Source organism: Stylophora pistillata, chromosome 7 (genome assembly GCF_964205215.1).
Source record: "Stylophora pistillata chromosome 7, jaStyPist1.2, whole genome shotgun sequence".
Classification (NCBI taxonomy): Eukaryota; Metazoa; Cnidaria; class Anthozoa; order Scleractinia; family Pocilloporidae; genus Stylophora; species Stylophora pistillata.
The window spans coordinates 11,453,547-11,462,706 of NC_142525.1; positions in this window are offsets into that span (position 1 = coordinate 11,453,547).

Below are 9,160 nucleotides of genomic sequence, written 5' to 3' on the forward strand. Positions count from 1 at the left end.
TTTAAAAAAACGAGAACTATTGTGCCCTCGTGAGTGCACAGTTTCTTCTAACGAATGACCTCACTTGTAACGATTACTTGGTCGGTAGTTTTAGTCTGGCAGGATCCCTCTGGCAGGATCCCTGGGCAGGATCCCTGGGATCAACAACTGGAAGATGAGGTTTTTACCAAAGCCCGTCGGAAGAACTGCTAGTAAATCCTTTCCATGAACAAGAGAAGAAATGGCTTCCTATTGTTTCGGACGTAATACAAGCGGCATACCCAGCTCAGAGAGAAATAAAAGCGCTTCTGCGAGAGCGGCATCAAAGCTTAGCGTATCCGCCATTTTCTCTCAAAATCAAACCCGCTCCCAATCGCGGAACGACCGGAAGAAAATTACTTTCGATGACAGGCATCAATCCAGTTTCAACCTAACGCACCAATCAGAGGCCCCGTCCATCTGGTGTACGGGTTTTGCGAAATCACAGTCTTTGCTGGCAGGCGTATTTTCTTCCTTCCCTCCCTCTCCCCCGTTGCCCATTTTTCCACTTAACACCTACTCCCTTGGCAAATATTTCCTCGCCCCAGTCCTCCACAGTTACCAATCTAAGATGGCGGCCTAATACGAAATTGTTCACTCGTGCGCCCAAAATACGCCGGCACTGCAGGCTAAAGCTGTCCTAGAACTACTTATCAGAGTAAAAACTATGTTAGCATCTGTTTAATCAAACATTTCCATGCTATGGACATCAGAAGTAGTGATAGGGGTGTTTCACTGTTTGTGGGATCTTTACCATGCTTCATAGAAATTTATTTGACACTAATAGATGCTGTTAGACCATTGCTAAACACGTTAAGCGGGGTAGGGAACGAGAGCCATCCAGATTATCGATGAACAAATCCACTGCTAAATGCCAACATTGCAGTGCCACTATGAGCACAAACAAATCTGCCAATCATTTTTATGCAGGTGTTATTCTTAAACAGAATGAAACGAAAAGCACCTTAACGTTTGTCCACAGTTCATTAATGTCTCTGGCACACCTATTTCATAAACAAAACAATAAGTTACGGACTGAATCTGATATAACAGAGGAGCAGTTGCAATAAGTCATATTATCATTTGACCCCCTGAAAATAACATACGACTTTTCTACATTCAAAGTCCTAGAAATATCCAATTGACTCATTATCAGAAGTTTCAATCAGATGTCTGCAATAAACATTCAGTTGTTGCGTTTCAAGCAACTCAGTTGATAAGAACACTTTTTTGAGCATTATACGTTATTTCTAGAATCCGCTGTATGGTGGAAGAACACTAGCATTGTTTTACAAGCAATGTACTGTTTTACATTCAAATTCATTTTTTACGTTTCGGAGATGATGCAACAAACAAGCATCTCTCACTGTTAGGTTTCAGTTTATTTCTTAAACAAAACAAGGGCATTTGTGTGCTGTTTAACTAAAGGCTATGTAAAGTATTCGACAGCTACATTACACCTGTAACTGTTTCACTTAATAACACCAAAGAAGATTTCTCTTAAGCCTCCTAGTACAGAGTTTCAAAATACCCTTCGAGAGTAGAGGAAACCTAGAGGAGGGTTTTGAGAAACGTATCTCTGGAGCTATTTCTGCTGGAGAAAAGTATACTTTAAAACAAAGAAAATAGCGCGCACACAGAAGAAAATATTGCCTTTTGTAACACAATCTCATCCGGCTTTGCCAAACCTCAAGAACTAACAGACGAGGAAATGACACCTCAAAACCGACTCTTATTATCACATCGCAAAAGAAAAGTCATCAAGAGTTATCCTGATAAGAGCTAAACTTTGAAGGTAGAATATTTAAAAGTGCTAGCGAATGGTGGGCGACGTATGTGGGCGGCGTACAGGCCTATCAACACCTTTCAACAGTCGATTGTCTTTTGCTTTCTAGCTTTCTGGGGTGTCGCCTCATGAAAGGTAAACGTTTTCATGGATCAAGTTGACCCAAGAATATGATTTCAAGCAGTTTGTAAAAGACCCGTTAAGGCGTCAGGGAAACTCAGGTAATACCTTAGACCTGCGATCACGACATAGTGCTGTTTAAACTGAAGTCACCCTGCCACAGAAAACGTCATGTTAAACGCAAAGTGTACATCAGGAAGCGATCTGACGATCAGCGTATTAAATTGGAATTAAAAGATATTGCCACGAAACTCAGCACCCAATATGATGAAAACTCGCGAGACGCAAAATGGAATGACTTTGAAAACAGTGTTCGCAGCATAATGGACTCTTGTATCCTGCATAAGATGAAAAGTTCGAGGTACAGTTTACCATGGTTCAATCGCTCGCTTCGGCGACAATTCAGGGCGAAACAAAGACTATATAACAAGGCAAAGAAAACAGGATCTGATGATTACTGGAATAAGTTTTTTGCTGCCAGGAAACGCGTCCATAGAAATCTTAAGTCTGCTAGGGAAGAGCATATCAGTAACCACCTTGGTGATGCAATCAAAGAAAACCCAAAAACGTTTTTGGTCCTACGTAAAGCCACTTAACCATGAAAATCCGGGGGGGGGGGGCGTTGCAGACTTTGAAGTAGACGGCAAAGTCGTAAGTGATAGTAGTCTTAAATCAGAAATCCTGCGAAGCCAATTTTCAAGTGTGTTTCCTAAAGAAGACCTTGAGAGCATTCCAGAAATGGGATCTGATCCCACACCTGGCTTGGGTCCTTTGATTATCTCAGAGCAGGGAGTCTTAAGACTTGTGTCTTCACTAAACCCTAACACTGAAAGCCTGTGGCCCTGACCAGATTCCACCCTGGTTTCTCAAACATTTTTGCTGCAGACACTGCTCCAATTTTGACTGACATCTTTCAAGACTCGATAGACAGTGGTACTGTCCCCCGCAGGTGGAGAGAGAGGCAAATGCGTGCGCAGTTTTTAAAAATTAAAGGGAAAGAAATCTGATCCAGCCAATTATAGGCCGATATCCCTTAATTGTGTTGCGTCGAAGATCTTCGAGCATATCGTCCACAGCTTTCATGATTATGAAGCATCTAAACGATCATAACATCTTAACTGACTGTCAACATGGTCTTTTAGAGCAAAGAGATCTACAGAGATGCAGCTAATTCTACCCTACATGACATGGCAAAGGCTATTCAGAGCTCATCGATCCACGCGGTCGTCTTGGACTTTGTCAAGGCTTTTGACAAGGACCCTCATAGGCGTCTCTTAAGGAAACTGCACCACTATGGAATCCAAGGCCCGCTTCTAATCTGGTTGGAGTCATTTCTTACACAATGTTTTCAATCAGTTGTCTGCGAAGGCCAAACATCAAGTCAACGCCCAGTGACTGGCGTACTCCAAGGTACAGTCCTTGGCTTGCTGCTCTTTTTATTGCATATAAACGACTTACCAGACAACGTGCAATCAACAGTTAGGCTCTTTGCGGACGATCCTTTACTCTATGGCATTATCGCCAGCGATGCAGACTGTGACGTTCTTCAATCTAACCTACACAGACTAGAATCCTGGTAACACTATTGGCAAATGGAGTTTAATCCTTCCAAAGGTAAAATTGTTACCATCCCACATAATATCAACCCAGCCCAGAGAAAATATGTCCTCTGTGGTGTAGAATTGGAACAGTTAGATAGCTTCCCATATCTTGGGGTTACTATCAGTAACAAGCTTTAGTGGTAAGACCACGTTCTCATGATAACAGCTAAAGCAAACAAGTCGCTGGGTTCAATCCAACGCAACCTTTGGAATCGCCCAAAGAATGTAAAACAAATTGCATATACGTTCCTAGTACGGCCGAAGCTGGAATACGTGAGTGCGGCTTGGGATCCGTTTTCAAAGAAAGACGTCAATGCCCTGGAAAGGGTTCAACGTAAAGCAGCAAGGTTTTGCTCGCAGAATTATCATAGATATGCTAGTGTTACTGACATGATCGAAGATTTAGGGTGGACCACATTGGAAACGAGAAGAAGGCAGTCTCGGTTCAAAGTACTTATGTATAAGCTAACTCGCGGCCTTATTGATATAGATAATCGAGAATATTTAGTACCGCACTCCGAGAGTTGCACGAGGGGAAGCCATCAATTTAAGTTTGAAGTGCCATATGCAAGTAAAGACGTTTTTAATTTTTTCCATTTTTCAAGAACTGTAAACAGACTGGAACGGCCTCCCTGAGACCATTGTTTCGTGAACTTCCTTAGAAATTTTATGGGAGGATTTTGGTTTATTCAAACTTAAATTTACCTGACACCCCTAAAAAAAAGCTGTACTCGAGCCTAGTGGCCCATTCAGCCGGAGTTTATCGCGGTTTCCTTAGCATGAAGCGAATAAGGGTATTAAGAGCGACTTTTTTTCAAGATCGCGTGAGAGGTGGCACATCGACCGAAAAATGACTATCCTCATATTTCAGTCAGAGATGCCTCATTGTGAATTTGGAAGCATAGCAAGGTTTTCTTTTCCGGACTTGCTTCTTTATCGTAAAAAAATTCACCAAAACTGAAACGAGCGACGGTAGCTGTAAAATGGCGGAAATCAGTGCCCCGAGTAGAGGCAAAATAATGAACTCTGCTCATGAAAAGCGCAAAAGAAAGCAAGCTCTAGCAATTTGACAGTGTATACGAGGGATTAAGGTAGGGCTTAAGTTTAAAACGGGACTATTTCATCAAATTTTGAGCTCACGGCACGCTTTTAAAAATCACCAATGCTTCCAAAATCCAAATATCGGATTTCGCAGCAAATTTTCAATTATCATTTTCACCATGCGGTATCACTCAAAATCGGTTCAGGTTAAGCTCATGATAAGTGGAAATGATGTTGTTTTTGAGGATGTAAATATTAGTTTGAGGCTTTTCATTTCCACACGGAAAAACCAGGCTGAACTTTGTGAAAATCGCAGCATCGTCATTTACGTAACAACATAATCTAAATAGACACCCCGTGGTTAAATCGGGAATTCCAAGCACATTTTCCAAGTTAGTACCGTGTTCGATCACGAAATCAATTGGTTTGTATTTTTACTCTCGTTTCAAATTCTCATCCATTTCCCATGGCGAAATTGTTACAATTAACACATTCCGTAAGCAAACGGAGGCCGCCTGTTTTTCTTTGCGTATTCGAACACCTATAAGTTTTAAGGTGGTTCCAAAGTAAACTTGAGCTTCACTGTGGACTTGAAACGCTGAACTTGAAGCGTGAACCAGACCAAGTGCTTTGCACAACTGCTCTATTAGAATAATGATGAACTTATTTATATTCAATGATAGCCATGGATAATCGCGTGATTGAGGTCAAGGGTGTACTAACCAATAGAATAAAGATTATATCATAGTTGAGGCATTTTTCAAATAAGAAAAAACACTACAGATTACTCCAACAGTCCACAAAAAATTAAGTTTGTATCGCATAATTGTGGTGTCTGATTATGTTGTGTTACAGCAGCTTGGTTGCTAAGGGACCGGTCATTATTCGTGGGGGTGGGGGGAGAGGTAGGAGGATTTTGACCGTTTCAAGATTGAATTTAGCTCATCCCCCATAGTGGCCCACTTAGCCGGAGCTCCTCCCGGTTTCCACAGCGTAAAGCGACTAGAAATAATCTCACTCCCCCACTGGATCGGATGCTAGTCCATAGCAGGGTTACCCCGGCATTTTATCAGCTTTTGCGAACAGTTAGCCGGTAAATGAAAATAATCAATTTAACTATATCCGTATCATACGCCCCCGATATCTCCTTTCATAACTCCTTTGTTAGAAGGAGTTGACAGTTGACATGACATTAATCCCCTCTTTAACAATTCAAAGCTCTTCTTCATACCGGCGGTTCTGGGACTTTGCAAACTCAAGCTCCCTGACTAATTCAATTCATTTCTTATCGTAGTCATTACAGCTAAATTAATCCAAGTAAAATAATCCATCCGCTTGTGTAACATGGTAAACCCTTTCACTCCCATTAGATCTTCTCAGCAATTCTCCTTACTATTTGTCATACAATTCTTATGATGTAAGTTTGGAGAATTTGGTTTTGGATAAACTAATATTTTCCTTTATTCTCCTCACTTGTCTGCTCGACATTGTACTGCTACCATTGAAAGGAGAATATCTGTCTTGGTCATTGATGAGAGTTAAAGGGTTAATCCCTTAACTACTAAAATTGATTAACATGTAACTTCTACCCATGATATCCATGCATGATCCAGCAAACAAGTAACGAGAATACTCAAACTTATCAGGTAGAAATTGTCATCTGATCTTGCACCAAACTCTTATAACTAATTTGCAAGGAAATTACGTAGCAGCTAGGGGGGAGAATTAACGATCAGATCTTTGGTGTTAAAGGAAGTGAAGTCAGTTTGCAGATCGAGAATTGATTCTATCAAATAGTTTTGCGCAGGGCCTACCCAAACAAGAATAAATGCTGCCTTCGACATTGTCGGCATGGCTGGTAGGAGTTTCTTGGCCGTTTTTGGTGTATTTGATTCCTTTTCATTTAATTCCGCATCTTGAATTTTCGATGACTTTTCATGGTCAATAGTAATACTTTGTAAACCAAGATAACCACCTGGTAGATTGTTGTTTTTGGCATTGGCTACGCGGGCGGCATCATGCTCAATCGAAACCAAAGCGGCGGCATTGCTCACAATAATTTTTAACAGTCTCGATACACCAAATATTTTTTTGTTCGCGTGCGACTGCTCTAAATGCATTACGAACATGCCCTAGCTTTATCTGGGGAATATCCGAGGATATGCTCCAAGTTAGTTAATTCCCAGACTTTTAAACCCCCGTCCAATACAGAAAAAATCGTTTAAAATTTTATTCAAGGTGAGAGGGCGTTATGTCGATGTTACAAAAGGAGGGATATACTCTTCTTTTTCAGTAAGTCGGACCAGACAGCAATGAAAAGTGAACACCCCACGCCTTAAACGTAAACGTTACCTTGTTGAAACATTTCTGTGCACCCTGTAGTCGATTTCTTTCTCCACTCCAAACGGTATTTTGAGCTGAAATCACTACAACTGCTGATGACCAGGTCAAAATAATCTCCTTGTCAATATCCCTGTCTGCATTTTCAATGGTTGGTTTGCCAGGTAAACCTATTGAAATGTGATTTTTTAATTTTTTTATCTGAAAAATTATGTAAAATAGAAAATATTATCGAAATAATTTTTTTATTTAAAACATGAATACTTGTTAATCTGTTTCGATTAGCAGAAGAATATTGATACAAGGGGATTTACATTGTAAATCATTTCCATTATTTCCATGGCTCAGTTGCATTCAAACTTGTAGGGAAAGTTTAAAGTCTGAGAGGATTCGCCTAATTAACTTCAAGGTAGTTTTAATCAGCCGTCATCGAAAAAGAGAAAAAAAAAACACATGTATAGGAATTGTCATTTCTTTTTTACAAATGATATGAACCCTTTTACCCTAACATTATTATACATTTTCTCCATACGGTTCTCTATACACTTCTTTAAAGATGCAAATAGCAAGAATTTGTTTAAGAATCGAAAGCTTCTATAACTTGTGATCATTACCCTAACTCTTGTGTGATTTAGGGATGATATTGTAAGGAGAATTTTAATGCTAGTCACCTTTAGGGGTTGGAGGGCTAATCCTGAGGGTTCCAGAATCACATAGATAATAGGTTTCTTTTTTGCTGCCAATCAAGATTCCCCCTCTCCTTTATTGAAACTGTTTACCATTTAAGGTTGCTTTTGCAAAAGCCCATTTAAAAGTTGGTATTTTTTCAAAGACATATTACAGGTTTTCCTTTAGAAAGCATCCATTTGTTGCAATGTACAAAAAGTTCTGAAATTAAGTGGCAATAAAAATAATTAGGTACACACCAGTCTTTGTCTTAAATGTTAAGATCTCTGGCTCACTTTCTCCATGTTTATTTATTTATCTTTTTTTATTTGAGGATTTGTACCAAGTACTGGAGCAGAAACAATAGGACATGGGTCCCCTACAAGGTTTAAGCTCCAACAAACCCACCCATCCCGCCCCAGGGGAGGACATCCATCACACAGTAATCTCGTGCATGGGAAATTAACGTCTCCTACCCCTAACCCTGCAGGAGACGGGACCTCCATTTATTCGTCCCTATCCGAGAAGACTAGGATATATAACCGATTCTTGATGTTATATTGGATGGTTGGTTTGTCAGGTAAACCTTTGAAAATTATTGAATCAAGATTTGTAATTCCCCTTCTGATGGATGCAACTGTTGCAATATATCTTTGAGGTCGTTAACCACATATCTAAAACATTGAGTATTTATCTTGAATAATCTCTATAAAAGTTCTACCAATGCAAAACTATGACATTAAGAATGAACAAGAGAGGTACACACGCATTTGCTATGCCCCCTGAACCCTTCCCATTACTTTGCTCTCATCTCATACATCACCTGGTAAATGATTCTTCTCTTTTTATTCTGCACAATTCCTTGTGTCTGGGCTAGAAATGATCATTGTGCAGTACAATTCAACTCACCTAAGATCTCTTCTACTCTTGGTTTCGTGAAACAAACTGGATCAAATATAAGCTGCTGCTCATTAATTTCAAAGTTTAGAATTCCAACTGCTTTAGTGTTCCTCTCACCCTCTTCTAGTAGGACAGTTTAGCAAAACTCTGCAGGGCTGGGTGGGTGACTACCATCATTTTCGGGGACAAGTTTTCCATAAATGTATTTGTATCGATTACTTTCAATATAACAGAACAGGGGATTGCTTTCCTTTAGACCTATCTTAGGTTCAAGATCCTTTAAGACATTACAATACTTGTGTCTAAATCGGTCATGATTTAACACAGAAGACTCTGAATCAACAAAAATTACAACCAATCCAGAAGTAACATGAAATGGACTTTTCTTGATGATACTCCACAGTTGAAAAAATTTTGATTTTGAATTTGGCTTGGTAAACTCTACTTGATATTTCTCAGTATCAAAGTTCTCTTTGGAAATAAGTTTGCAACTTGTTATGAAAAAGTACTCACTCCAATCAGGGTTTTGGACCTTAGGCTCATAAATTAAACACCCCCAGCCGACAGCTCCATCTTGACGTGTTATTTTGCAGAGTGCCTTGCGTCTTTTCCTTTCAAGCACATCATGTGATGGCTGAAACAGGTAATCCAGGAAAGATTTTTCCATTTCAATAATAGGAATCCAGAA